Consider the following 13081-nt stretch of genomic DNA (forward strand, 5'->3'; position numbering starts at 1 on the left):
TATAAGTTTATAGGGTAGGAAAGATGCCTTGTGAACATCTTAAGTATTGGCCAGACCACATTCATCTAGAAGTTCAAAGGTATGAAAGAGTAAATTCATTTGAAAGACTTCCTTTGAGAAGACCCAGCTCTTTTAACACCATGTCCATAGATTAGTGAAACTGACTGGAGACTTGTAATGTCAAGGAATATATTATAAAAAGTTTACATTGTTTTCAGCCACAAAATGCATGATAATTTGTTATAGCAACAAAAGAAACTAATATAACCATCTGTACCTGATGCTGTCACCATTCTGTATTCTGATTTTAAGAAAATAATAACCTATAAACAATAGTATATAAATAAGCCAGTGGCAACAGTGATATCAATTTATAGATGCAAATAATTTTATATAAAGAGAACTATCCCCTTAAATGGCTTAGAAAGTCCTGTAAGTACACACATATTACTAAACTCTAATTGACATTTTCCATATCTTATGGTTTGGATAAGTTTAACTTTCCTTAAAGCAAAGCATATGCCCCAGATGCTTCAAATCTCACAGGCACGACCTCTGCTTCCTGCCACCTGCCCAGCTTCCCATCCTTAACTGGATGATAAATTCTTGGTGAGCATATGTCTGTAGTGCATTGGAACAAGTCTAGGGTTTAAGCAGCTGTTTTCAGTTCCTGGTTATATTGCTGAAGGCTCATAGTGCTGAATGCAACTACAATCACATCTAATACAATATTGACAATACCTACTGGAGGAAGATCTGAAAATTAAGGGAAATGATGGGGGATTAAACATCATGCAATCATTGTAATTAATCATATAATCAGTAGTTCTACCTCCATATAATTTCATGTCATTGTCTCGGTTCACATTTCATGTAAGTGCATATTTCTGATTATATCTTCCCAAGAATTGTACATAAATAGATTGAATTGCTTTCCTCAGTTAGCAATTAAACTAAAGTTTAAGAGACTATTTTATCTAAGAGCAAACCAGGGACTTGTCTTTGATTCATTCTAAATGCCATGATGTCTCACTCTTAGGGTTGGGAGAAAGTCTTCCCTTTACAAGTGGAAAAAAGAGCAGAAAATCTTTCTAAAGTACATCCTGTGATAACAGAGCCACAGTCACCATTTAAGGCTGCGATATCAGATCTATAATCACCACTTTCTTAGGCAATATGGGTTATGAAGAGAAATGGAGAAACATATGAAACAGGATATATGACTCTATAAGTGCATAGACTAATGCAATGTAGTGTATTCACAATGAAAAGATACTAATTGAATAACAGGAATGCAAAAGATGTGCCCGGATATGAATCTGCTGAATTGTACCCTCTGCTCTGGGAAGCATTTCATGCTCCTATTTCCACAACATTGTTTTTGCTTTTACAGTATTGTAGTAGATCTAGGTTTTAATTTGAAATGGATTTTTAATTTGGTTTAACTAGGTACTTAGCACTAAATTATTACTTAAGGCACTTCTGTTGGGATCACAAAATTAGACATCTACAGATACTATATTTAATTATTTGTATGGCAGTATTTCAAAGTGAACTAATGGGTTTCATAAGTATTTGACAGATCTTTATTATCTTAAAAAATATGAAAGGAAGCTGAAGAAGTATATTTATTTCCTGAGGCATTCCTATCTTATAATATGAATGGCTAAATGGAATCCATTTGGAAAACAGGCTTTCATACTCTTACTAATACACTTACAGTTTTTGCTAATTCATTGGTGATTAGCCACTTCAGCAGAAAATGTGCTGTCTCTTTATATGTACTATTTGTCTCTGGTTTTATGTATCTACAGTTGGTAGCAAGATTAGATGCACATTTTCATGTACTAAGAAATTGGCTGCTTCAGGACCTAACTCCTAACAATACTATCACTTCCATTGCCAGAAAATATTTTTTTGCCAGTCCTGGGCTTTGAACTCAGGGCCTGAGCACTATCCTTTGACTTTTTCAAGACTAGAGCTCTACCACTTGAGCCACAGCACCATTTCTGACTTTTTTTTTCTATGTATGTGGTACCAAGGTATTGAACCCGGGTCTTCACGCATGCTAGGCAAGCACTCTACCATTAGGCTAAACTCCCGGCCCCAGAAAGTATTTTTAATGATCAGTTATTCAGCTGTCATTACACTTACTTGTATAAATAAGACAGAACAAGTAAAAGAGGCATTGTTCAATGGTAAGAAGAACCTGCATAGCTAGTGTGAACCAGCACTGTCAAAAAATAATTAGAAAGCACTTTTTTAAATCAACTGTGGCTTATATATCAACTGTGGGGCCATGCTTATATAACTGTGGCTTTAATCAACTGTGGGGTTATGCTTATTTGTCTTGTCACTGAAGAAGGCTTCAGGGATCAGTAGTCATCTGGCCCAAAGCCCAAGAAGGGTACCTAAGATAATTTGACAGGGAAACCAAGACTGAGCTTCAAGACCTTTTGCTTGCACAATTTTCTTTCAAAGCCTTGGGAAAGCCTCAGAAGATATTCACATTGCAAGTAGCAGATTTTCCAAAGTATGACATTTCTTGGTGAGACCACTCTCTTTTTGTAATGTCATTTCCTTTCCATAAGACCTTCCGTTATACCAGTAGTCTTGGAGTGACAGGGATAAGAGTAAGACAAGATAGTAATAGATTTAATTATGATAAGAGAAATAAAAATGTGGGTTTCAGCCAGATGCATCAGAAACCTTATCACCTATGGTCAGTTGAAATTCTGATACAAAGATAAGTAACAAGGCTGTGTTTGAAAGAAGGTTTTCAAAACTGGACAATTATCCTAAAAATTTATGTCATTTCATCAATAATTAGCTGTGATTAGAAAAACTTTTCAAACTCTTAATAATGAAACTATAGTTCGAGCCACCCAGTGCAAAATTGAATAGCTTACCATCTATCAAAGATGATATTAAAATACTATTGTCAACAGTATTTTATAGAATATAGATCTAAGGCTTTAAATTATGTGATTGTTGTTCTTAATGTACTATGTTATTTCTCTTGTCTTTTTTTTGCCAGTCCTGGGCTTGAACTCAGGGCATAAGCACTGTCTTTGGACTTTCTCAGCACCACTTCTGGCTTTTTTTTTCTAAGCATATGGTACCAAGGAATTGAGTCTGGGTCTTCGTGCATGCCAGGCAAGCACTCTGTCACTAGGCCAACTCCTGGCCCTCTCTTGTCTTTTTTTTGCCCTTTGGTTAATCTCATATTGTTACAGTATCTGACTTTGTTGCCTGGTATATTGTATATACATTTATTTGTTTATTGGAAATAGGAAAGGGAAGGGGGAAGCAAGATGATTAGGAGGGGATGAAGGAGGGAGATGGGGACAAAAACATGAGAACGATTATCAATATGTGAGAAGTAATATACCCTCTATCTGGTGAATATAATTGTAACCCCTTTTATATTACAATAAAAATCTAAGTAACATGGAAAATATTAAATTGCTGTGAAGTTAGAATTATATAATTACATTTATAATATATATTCAATTTATGTATAAAATGAATAGAAAATTACCTCATGACTTCATTGTGGCATTTGCACTATTAATCACTATTGTAATTTTTCGTTTCTTTATGATACTATATATTCAGTTCTATTCTGTACTAAGATAGGGGTAGAAAGGGAGTTGGTTGCTTCTAGAGCTGAGTAGACACAACCCTGATTTGATTGATAAGTACAATGAGTAATCATTTTAAAGAACTGGTAAATGGTGGGAGAAAATAGAGAATAAGACAGTGTTCTACTTTAGCAAAGGAGTATGCCTCAGGGAAATTCCACTGAGACATTATTCAGGTCATCATTGGAAGGCAAAATATCATCTTTCCATCTATTTTATGAGTCTATTTAGTGAAATAAAATCGCCTAGCTATTTAGAATCCACATATGAAGGCCTAGAAGGGTTTTTTGTTTTGATTTTTATTGTATTTTATTGTCGGAGTAACATATAGAGAGGGGTACAGTTACAATTTTCAGGTAGTGGGTGCATTACTTCCTTAAAAATGATAGCCCTTCTCATGTTTTTGTCCCACTTTCCCTCTCTCCACCTCCTCCCAATCATCTTGTTTTTCCCTTTCCCTTTCCTATTTCAAATGAATAAATGTATATACACTATACCAGGTAATAAAGTCACATACAGTAACATGAGATAAACCATAATGGGAAAGAAAGAAAAGAAAGAACTTCACATAGCACATTAAGAGCAATTGTCACAAAGATAAATTTCTTGTTTCCATATCCCAGAGTTCATTTGGCGTAGTTCCTATGTGAACATATGTAAGTAGCTTTGAGCTCTTGTGATCCTCTGCTAAGAGAACCTTGGATGTGTACTAATTATTACTAATGAGGTAAAATATGGAGCCTGGAATACTTCAGTTAATATGATTTTTTTCAAGACTTTCCATTTCCTTATGAATAGGGCAATGTCATTCTTTCTGATAGCAATACAGAATTCCATTGTATATAAATACATCTTCACTAGAAAGTTTAAAGTGATATTTAAACTTGGTTAACTTTTCCCAAAAAGGTTTCTAAGAACCAATGTTTTATGTAACCTAAAAAATGAATTTTGCTAGGGAAAGTGATCTGTATTAATCAAGTGATTGAGCGAGGAGACAGAACGTTTGAGTGTCAAGTGCAAACCAAGAGATTTTTAAAAACCTTTCAGCATAGTATTACATGGCAGAAGTATCTGATCTTTTTGTGTACATAACATGTACCATGAGCATGAGAAGAGATGAGCTTAAGTTCAAAGGAAGCCTTTAAAAAGTACTACAATAATTTTAAAGAATTAAAACAATTATATAGGCAAAGTATTATATTGAGTTTCTTACAGAATTTGTACTAACTCCAGGGAAACAAAATGTTCCTTTTATAAAAGTCGTTCAATATTTCACTTAGGTAGTAGTGAATACAGGCATAAAACCTAATAGTTTAATGCAAAATCTGGAAAATTTCTTTGTATTGCTTTAGGCAAAGTTTCTCAATTCATGAATTAACTCATATTTGACAAAAATATCATTGTCATAATACCTGAATATTCAGATTAAACATTCTTATGATATCATCCTAATAACCAGACTGTACCACAAAATTTCCCATTTTTATTAGTTAACTTCTTTCTACCAAGTATAGTATTATATTTTATATTTACAATCTCATATAATTTCTTCCATGTTTTATTTTTCCCAATTTTACGGATGACAACATAGGCCTATAAGTATTAATAATGAGGCCAAGGTCCGCAATATTGAACAGTGCCAAAATGCAAGGCAAGGCTGTATTTCATTAAAACGTACTTTGGATAGCTGCAGTAATGTGATGGGCATGTCTGTGTCCTGATAGTCAGAAGAACTGGTCTTGAGCCTGCACGTACCCTTTTACTACAAATCAACATAACTTCTTTCAGATCATGGCACTCTAGATGGGAAAAAGAAAGGTAAGTTAGCTAAAGTAGAGTGCATCCGTATAGCCAGACATAACTAACTACAGACTAAACCCATTCATGCAGATATCCTTTTCCAAACATTGCTGTATCAATGAAAATTAAAACTGGACTGGAAAAAGAACTGGACTCCTTGTAAAAGTTCAAGGACATCTTGCTTAGAACACTTCCCAAAGCTAATTCTCTAGTTCTGGTGTTTTTCATCAAGCTTAGAATCTTATTTTTTAAACTTTTCTCTAGATGTTTCCATATGAATATTCCACAGCAAAAATGTAAGATAGCATTTATTCATACTTAAATTTTATAGAAATTTTTATTTCAACATTCATACATGCAGACCTGAGTGGACTGCATTTTTCTGGAGGAGTTGTGCATTTTAACAAACAAATGAACAAAATATCAGAATATTTAAAATATAGCCCTTATTATGACTTTCTATTTTAATTAGTTAAATATTTATTCATTCTTTGATAAGGATTTTATGTTTTGTTGTCAAATCTGACTTTCCTCATAGAGCAGACTATATTGAACAAAGGCAACAAAGATACCATCTTTCATTCTGGGTTCTTTTATAATTTTGCTTTATCTCTAGATTTAAATTCTTCTCAATTTGAATCTACAATGGTCTTAACTCTCTTAAAAAATCTGTTAGTCAAGCAGGCACTTAGTGGCTCATGCTTGTAATACTAGCTACTCAAGAGAATGAGATCTGAGGATCACAGTTCAAAGCCAGTCCAGAAAAGAAAGTCCATGAGACTCTCCAGTTAACCACCAGAAAACTGGAAGTGACAGTGTGATTCAAAGTGGTAGAGTGCGAGCATTGAACAAAAGAATTCAGGGACAGCACCCAGACCTCACAACTGACCAAAAATTTAAAAAAAAATCTATTAGTGACTAAGGTAACTAAGAGCCATAATTGGCTATATTAAAGGGTGACATAGTTTCCATTATTCTCAGTAAAATACTTGGAGAGGAGGCCCAAAATAGTAGGTGCACAGTAGATTCATAAAGCTGCCATTCCATGAGGAAGATGGAGCCCCTTATATAAGGACATCCAGCATCCTGAATCCCTGGGGCTTGGGGCTAGGGACGTCAGCTGTTCCACTTCCCTACCATCTTTGCCTACTCCTGTCTAGATGCAAAATGTTGGGCAAACCCAGTCAGTACCACCTAACCAAGTTGTATTTTTTAAATATTAACTCACACAAATTGTGAGAAACAATGAAATGACTGTTTATAACTCTACTTTTTATATATGCTAACAATTTGTATTTCTAGATGTCCCAGAAGTAAAAGAAACAAACAAAAACACCTGGGATGTTGTAAGTAACTAAACTTTGGGAAGAAATTTAACTTACCTAGACAATGTTCTTTTCCTTTTTGGATTCCCTTTTCCTCCTCTTTTCCTATTCTGTTTCTTCTCAAGAATGTGGCTTTTTTACACAGACGTCTACATTTATACAGAGTAACAAATTGTTTTATTAAAATCTTATTTCATTAGAGCTTTGTTAATTTTTATTATTTTATTGTTTACTGCATGTTGGTTACAATAATGCAAAAGGAAGGCAGAGCTGCATAGTGTTTGATGAACCTTGGAAATACAGGTAATCATTCACTTCTCTTTCTTTTGTGTGAATTTTCAGATGAAGGATCGGAGACTGTGAAGAGATCATTACTTCCCCAAATACTCATAATTACAGTATCTACACAACTCTCCATATCTTGCTTTCTTTGCCACTCCATCAACTCGACAACAATGTAAGTGACCTATTCCAAATATGCTTTAACTATCTCACTTGAAAAATTATCCGAAGTATTAACTATATGAATTTTATACTGTTTCTTATATGGTGTATTTGAGGTATATTTGTCTCACTAAATTGTGTCTACAAGGATAAAAGATTATGCACATTAACAGTTTCTGTCTGTTCTCTCATAAATTTTTGAAAGTTATATTCATTTATCCATAAATGTCTGGTGGTATGAATATAATTCTGAAATGTTTTCAGAAAATTAATATTATTAATCATAAAGACATTTTCTTAATATTATGAGTTTGGTTATACCTCATTTCTTTCTGAACTTTTGAATTAAATTCGTTATGCTATACCTAGACTACAGCTGGTATTCTTGGATATGGACAAAATGAAAAGGCTATGCTTGTGTCTGGAGAGATGAATTCACATGACATACACTAACTGACAAAACAAACAGGGCTGGGGACTTGCCCAAGTAGTAAATCATCGGCCTAACAAAACACCTAAGCTAGCAGACCAGTTTTGGATGAATACCGTGAGCTAAAAGCTGATTCTCTTAATTTCATCTGCTCTGTACCACAATGTACTTGAATGTTACTCTTTTCTTTACACGTTATTGTTGTCATGTGCCTTGTTTCAGATTTGTTGAGATGCAGACATTTGCTGGTGATTTCTCCAGTATCACATTCTCCAGTGCAGACTCACTACCAGTTCAGTTAGACCACTCATTAAAAGATAATATCACAAATTGATATAACATGAACTTCATACACACTCACAAAATTTACAGACTACCAATTTTTCTGTTTAATCTGTAGTTTAAAAATGCCAGTCAATCTATGCTAAAACCTAACACTACAGAGAATTCTCAAAGATGTTCTATACATAGAAAACCAAAATAAATGCAATATAGGGAAAGAAATGGCACCTAAACAGCATACCATCTAAGGACCACAAGAACTGTCAAGACACAGGGACTAATAAAAGCTTTTAAAAATGGTAGGAACTAATAAATATCTCTCAATCCTAACTCTCAATATCAATGGACTTAACTCTCCAATTAAACGGCATAGGCTGTCTAGTTGGATCAAAAAGCAAGAGCCATCGTTCTGCTGTCTTCAAGAGACACATCTTACCCAAAAAAACAATCATCTTTTGAAAGTGAGAGGTTGGAATAAACTCTATCAAGCTAACGGCCCCCATAAACAGGCTGGAGTTGCCATCCTCATATCAGATAAAATAGACTTCAAACTAAAATTAGTAAGAAAAGACAAAGAAGGTTACTACATACTACTAAAGGGATCTTTCCTCCAAGAAGACATAACGATCCTAAATATTTACACACCCAATCCCGGAGCTCTGAACTTCATCAAGCAAACTTTACTTACACTGAAACCATACATAGATCGAAATACAGTGATTGTCGGTGACTTTAACACACCACTCTCACCTATGGACAAATCAACAAGGCAAAAACTCAACAGAGAAACCTTAGAACGGAACAACTATATATACCAACTAGATCTAACAGACATCTGCAGAATATTCCACCCAGCAACAACACAATATACGTTTTTCTCAGCAGCACATGGAACATTTTCCAAAATAGATCACATCTTAGGCCATAAAACAAACCTGAACAAATTCAGAAACACTGAAATTATTCCATGCACACTCTCAGACCACAAAGGCATCAAATTGGAACTGAACACACATCTCCACCAACGAAAACCCTGTAACTCATGGAGACTGAACAACACATTGTTGAATCACCAATGGGTCATCGAAGAGATCAGAACAGAAATCCAACAGTTTCTGAAATTTAACAGTAAGGAGCACACAAAATACCAACTCCTTTGGGACACAGCAAAGGCAGTACTCAGAGGAAAATTTATAGCGCTGAGTGCCTAAAACAACAAGTTGGAAAAATTGCAAACCAACAAGTTAATGTCTCACCTTAAGCTCCTGGAAAAAGAGCAACAAACCAACCCTAATCCCAGTAGAAGAAAGCAAATAATTAAAATCAAAGCAGAATTAAATGATTTGGAATCCAAAAAAACTATAGAAAGAATCAAGAAAACAAGGAGTTGGTTCTTTGAAAGAATTAACAAAATTGACAAGCCCTTAGCAAATCTTACCAAAAAAAGAAGAGAGCATATCGAAATAAACAAAATCGCAGATGAAAATGGTAATATCACGACAGAAATTACCAAGATCCAGAATATCATGAGGGAATACTTCTCAAACCTTTATGCCAACAAATTTGAGAACCTAGATGAAATGGATGAATTCCTAGCCAATATTAACATACCCACACTGAACCAAGAAGAACTAAGCCACTCAACAGGCCTATTTCAAGCTCTGAAATAGAAATGGCAATTAGAGAACTTCCACCTAAGAGAAGCCCAGGGCCAGATGGATTCACAGCTGAATTCTATAAGGTCTTCAAAGCAGAGCTCACACCAATACTCCTCAAGCTCTTCAACGAAACTGAAAATGAAGGTTCCTTACCAAACTCATTCTATGAAGCCAGTATAACCCTCATCACCAAATCAGACAGAGATTCATCAAAGAAAGAGAACTATAGACCTATATCTTTGATGAACATTGATGCAAAACTTCTCAACAAAATACTGGCCAATCGTCTACAACAACTCATCAAAAAAATTATACACTATGATCAAACTGGATTCATCATGGGGGGGCAAAGCTGGTTCAACATACGCAAATCAATTCATATAATTCAACACATCAACAGGAGCAAGGACAAAAATCACATGATTGTCTCAATAGACGCGGAAAAGGCATTTGACAAGATCCAATACCGCTTTATGTTAAAAGCTCTGGAGAAACTAGGAATCCATGGAACATTCCTCAATGTAATAAAGGCTGCGTATGAGAAACCTACTGCTAGTATTACACTTAATGGTGAAAATCTAAAGCCATTCCCTCTAAAATCAGGAACGCGACAAGGATGCCCACTCTCTCCACTACTCTTTAACATAGTACTAGAATTCCTAGCCAGTGCAATAAGGCAAGAAGCAAGCATAAAGGGGATCCAAGTAGGGAAAGAGGAAATAAAACTATTCCTCTTTGCAGATGACATGATTCTGTATTTAAAGAATCCTATAGACTCTACGCCCAAGCTCCTTGAGCTGATTCAAAGCTTTGGAAGAGTAGCAGGTTATAAAATCAACCCTCAAAAATCAACTGCCTTCCTTTACGCCAGCAGTGAGAGGAACAAGGCAATAATCAGGAAAGAAACTCCTTTCACAATAGCCTCAAAGAAAATAAAGTACCTAGGAATTAGCTTAACTAAGAATGTAAAGTACCTTTTTGACGAAAACTTTAAAACCCTAAAAAAGGAAATTAAAGCAGAACTAAGGAAATGGAAAAAGCTCCCATGCTCCTGGATTGGAAGAATCAACATTGTGAAAATGACAATCTTGCCAAGAGCTATCTACAAATTCAACGCAATACCCATCAATATCCCAATGTCATTCTTTAAAGAAATAGAAGAGGCAATCCAAAATTTCATATGGAATAATAAAAGACCCCGTATCACAAAAACACTTCTTAGCAGAAAGAACAGCCCCGGAGGAATTTCAATTCCAAACTTTAGACTCTATTACAGAGCTATAATTATCAAAACAGCTGGGTACTAGCACAGGAACAGGCCTGAAGACCAGTGGAATAGAACTGAAGACCCAGATATTAAACCACAGACCTATGGCCACCTAATCTTTGACAAGGGAGCCAAAAAAATAGAATGGAAGAAAGACAGCCTCTTCAACAAGTTGTGCTGGCAGAACTGGTTAAGCACCTGCAGAAAACTAAAGTTGGATCCTTCTTTGTCACCTTGCACTAGAATTAACTCCAAATGGATCAAAGACCTGGAGGTAAAAGCTGACACACTGAAAACGTTACAGGAAGGAATAGGAGATACACTAGGCCTCCTTGGCACAGGTCGAAACTTGCTTAATAAGGACCAAGAATCACAACAAATCAGAGAAAGGCTGGATAAGTGGGACTGCATTAAACTGCAGAGCTTTTGTATGGCAAAAGACATAGCTAGTAAATTAATTAGGAAGCCTACAGAGTGGGAGAAAATCTTCACCAACCAAACAACGGACAAAGGCCTCATATCTAAAATATATCAACAACTCAAAAAATTGAATCACTCCAAAACTAACCTCCTAAGTAACAACCATCCCATTAAAAAATGGGCCAAAGACTTAAAGAGAGTCTTCTCTGAAGAAGAAACAAAAATGGCCTATAGACACATGAAGAAATGCTCAACATCTCTGGTCATAAAAGAAATGCAAATCAAAACAACTCTAAGATTCCACCTCACTCCAGTTAAAATGGCCAGGATCAGGAAAACGAATAATAACAGATGCTGGAGGGGATGTGGCCAGGAGGGATCACTACTACACTGTTGGTGGGAGTGCCAACTCGTTCAACCACTATGGAAAGCAGTGTGGCAGTGCCTCAAAAGGCTAAACATAGAGCTCCCCTATGACCCAGCAATTCCACTACTTGGCTTTTACTCAGCCATCCAGAAACAAGGACATACTAAATCCACTAGCACAACAATGTTCATTGCAGCACTATTCACCATAGCAAAGATATGGAACCAACCTAGATGTCCCTCAGTTGATGAGTGGATCAACAAGTTGTGGTATTTGTACACAATGGAATTCTATGCTGCTGTCAGAAAGAATGACATCGCCCCATTTGTGAGGAAATGGAAAGACTTAGAAAAAATCATATTAAGTGAAGTAAACCAGATTCAAGGGAACTTAGGCTCAATGGTTTCCCTCATTCGTCATAATCAGTAGAAACCTTGGGCTCTAGTAGCAGAGATCTGCAATAGAGCAAAATCTTGATACATAAGGCCATATAATGTGAAGCTAATTGAAAGGACCTCCAGGATATTGAAACAAAAGCCATATAATGAATGATTGTTGTCCTTAATGTACTATGTTGTCTCTCATCTCCTTTGCATTCCCTTGGTTATCTCCTATTGTTATAGTATCTCACTTTGTTATCTGATATATTAAATTTATTTGTATTTGGATATTTGAAATTTGATAGGGAAGGGGGGAAAACCAAGACGGGTGGGGGGTTTGGGGGGGGAGGGAAATGGGTACCAAGACATGTGAAAGGGTATCAATGTATGTGAATTAATGCACCTTCTATCTGGCAAATATCATGTAACCCTTTCACTAATTACAATAAAAAATAAATAAATAAATAAATGTAAGGACCTTCAGGATAAGGAAAGAAAGGCAAAAAAAAATAATAAATCACACTGCAATGAAATAAAAAATGCCAGTCAATCTATGCTAAAACCTAACCTAATACCTAACTCCAGCCCATTAACCCCTTTTAATTTTTTTATTTATTAAAGAATTTATTAATATTGATTTTTAGTTTATATTTCAAATGACATGTTTAGCATATGAGTATTCAAGAAAGGAATCGCTATATGCAATCACTGGCAGTTAGATTTTAGAATATAATTAAAATTAGGCTGAGGGTTTGTATATCATAAATACATATTAATCTATGTAATAAAATACTATGTCTATAAAGTCATAAATTTATATGTCTATGTACTTGTGTTTATATTTCCTATAACTTGTCCATAGCATTGGATATGTGAAAAATGAATCCTCACTCTTGTACTGTTGGGTTCTAATAGGTACATATTAAGGATACCATGTGCCTTTTGTTCCTTTGGTCTTGACTTGTCTCACTCAACATGATTAGCTCTAGATTCATCCGCCATTATTTTATCTTGTCTGTTGAATATGTAGAATTCCATTGTGTGTGTGTGTGTGTGTGTGCCAC

At 35.3% G+C, this 13081-nt stretch overlaps 1 long non-coding RNA gene across 1 annotated transcript in view; it reads left to right on the plus strand.

The window, feature by feature from the left end:
• The window catches only part of LOC150045638 (uncharacterized), a 102373-nt gene that overhangs the window by 40084 nt on the left and 49208 nt on the right, over positions 1-13081 (plus strand). Inside the window, exon 3 of the long non-coding RNA XR_016532876.1 lies at positions 7112-7226. This is a non-coding gene — a long non-coding RNA (uncharacterized LOC150045638). The remainder of the gene's footprint in view (positions 1-7111; positions 7227-13081) is intronic.

Source organism: Megascapheus bottae, chromosome 27 (genome assembly GCF_031878675.1).
Source record: "Megascapheus bottae isolate mThoBot1 chromosome 27, mThoBot2.hap1, whole genome shotgun sequence".
NCBI classification, from domain to species: domain Eukaryota; kingdom Metazoa; phylum Chordata; class Mammalia; order Rodentia; family Geomyidae; genus Megascapheus; species Megascapheus bottae.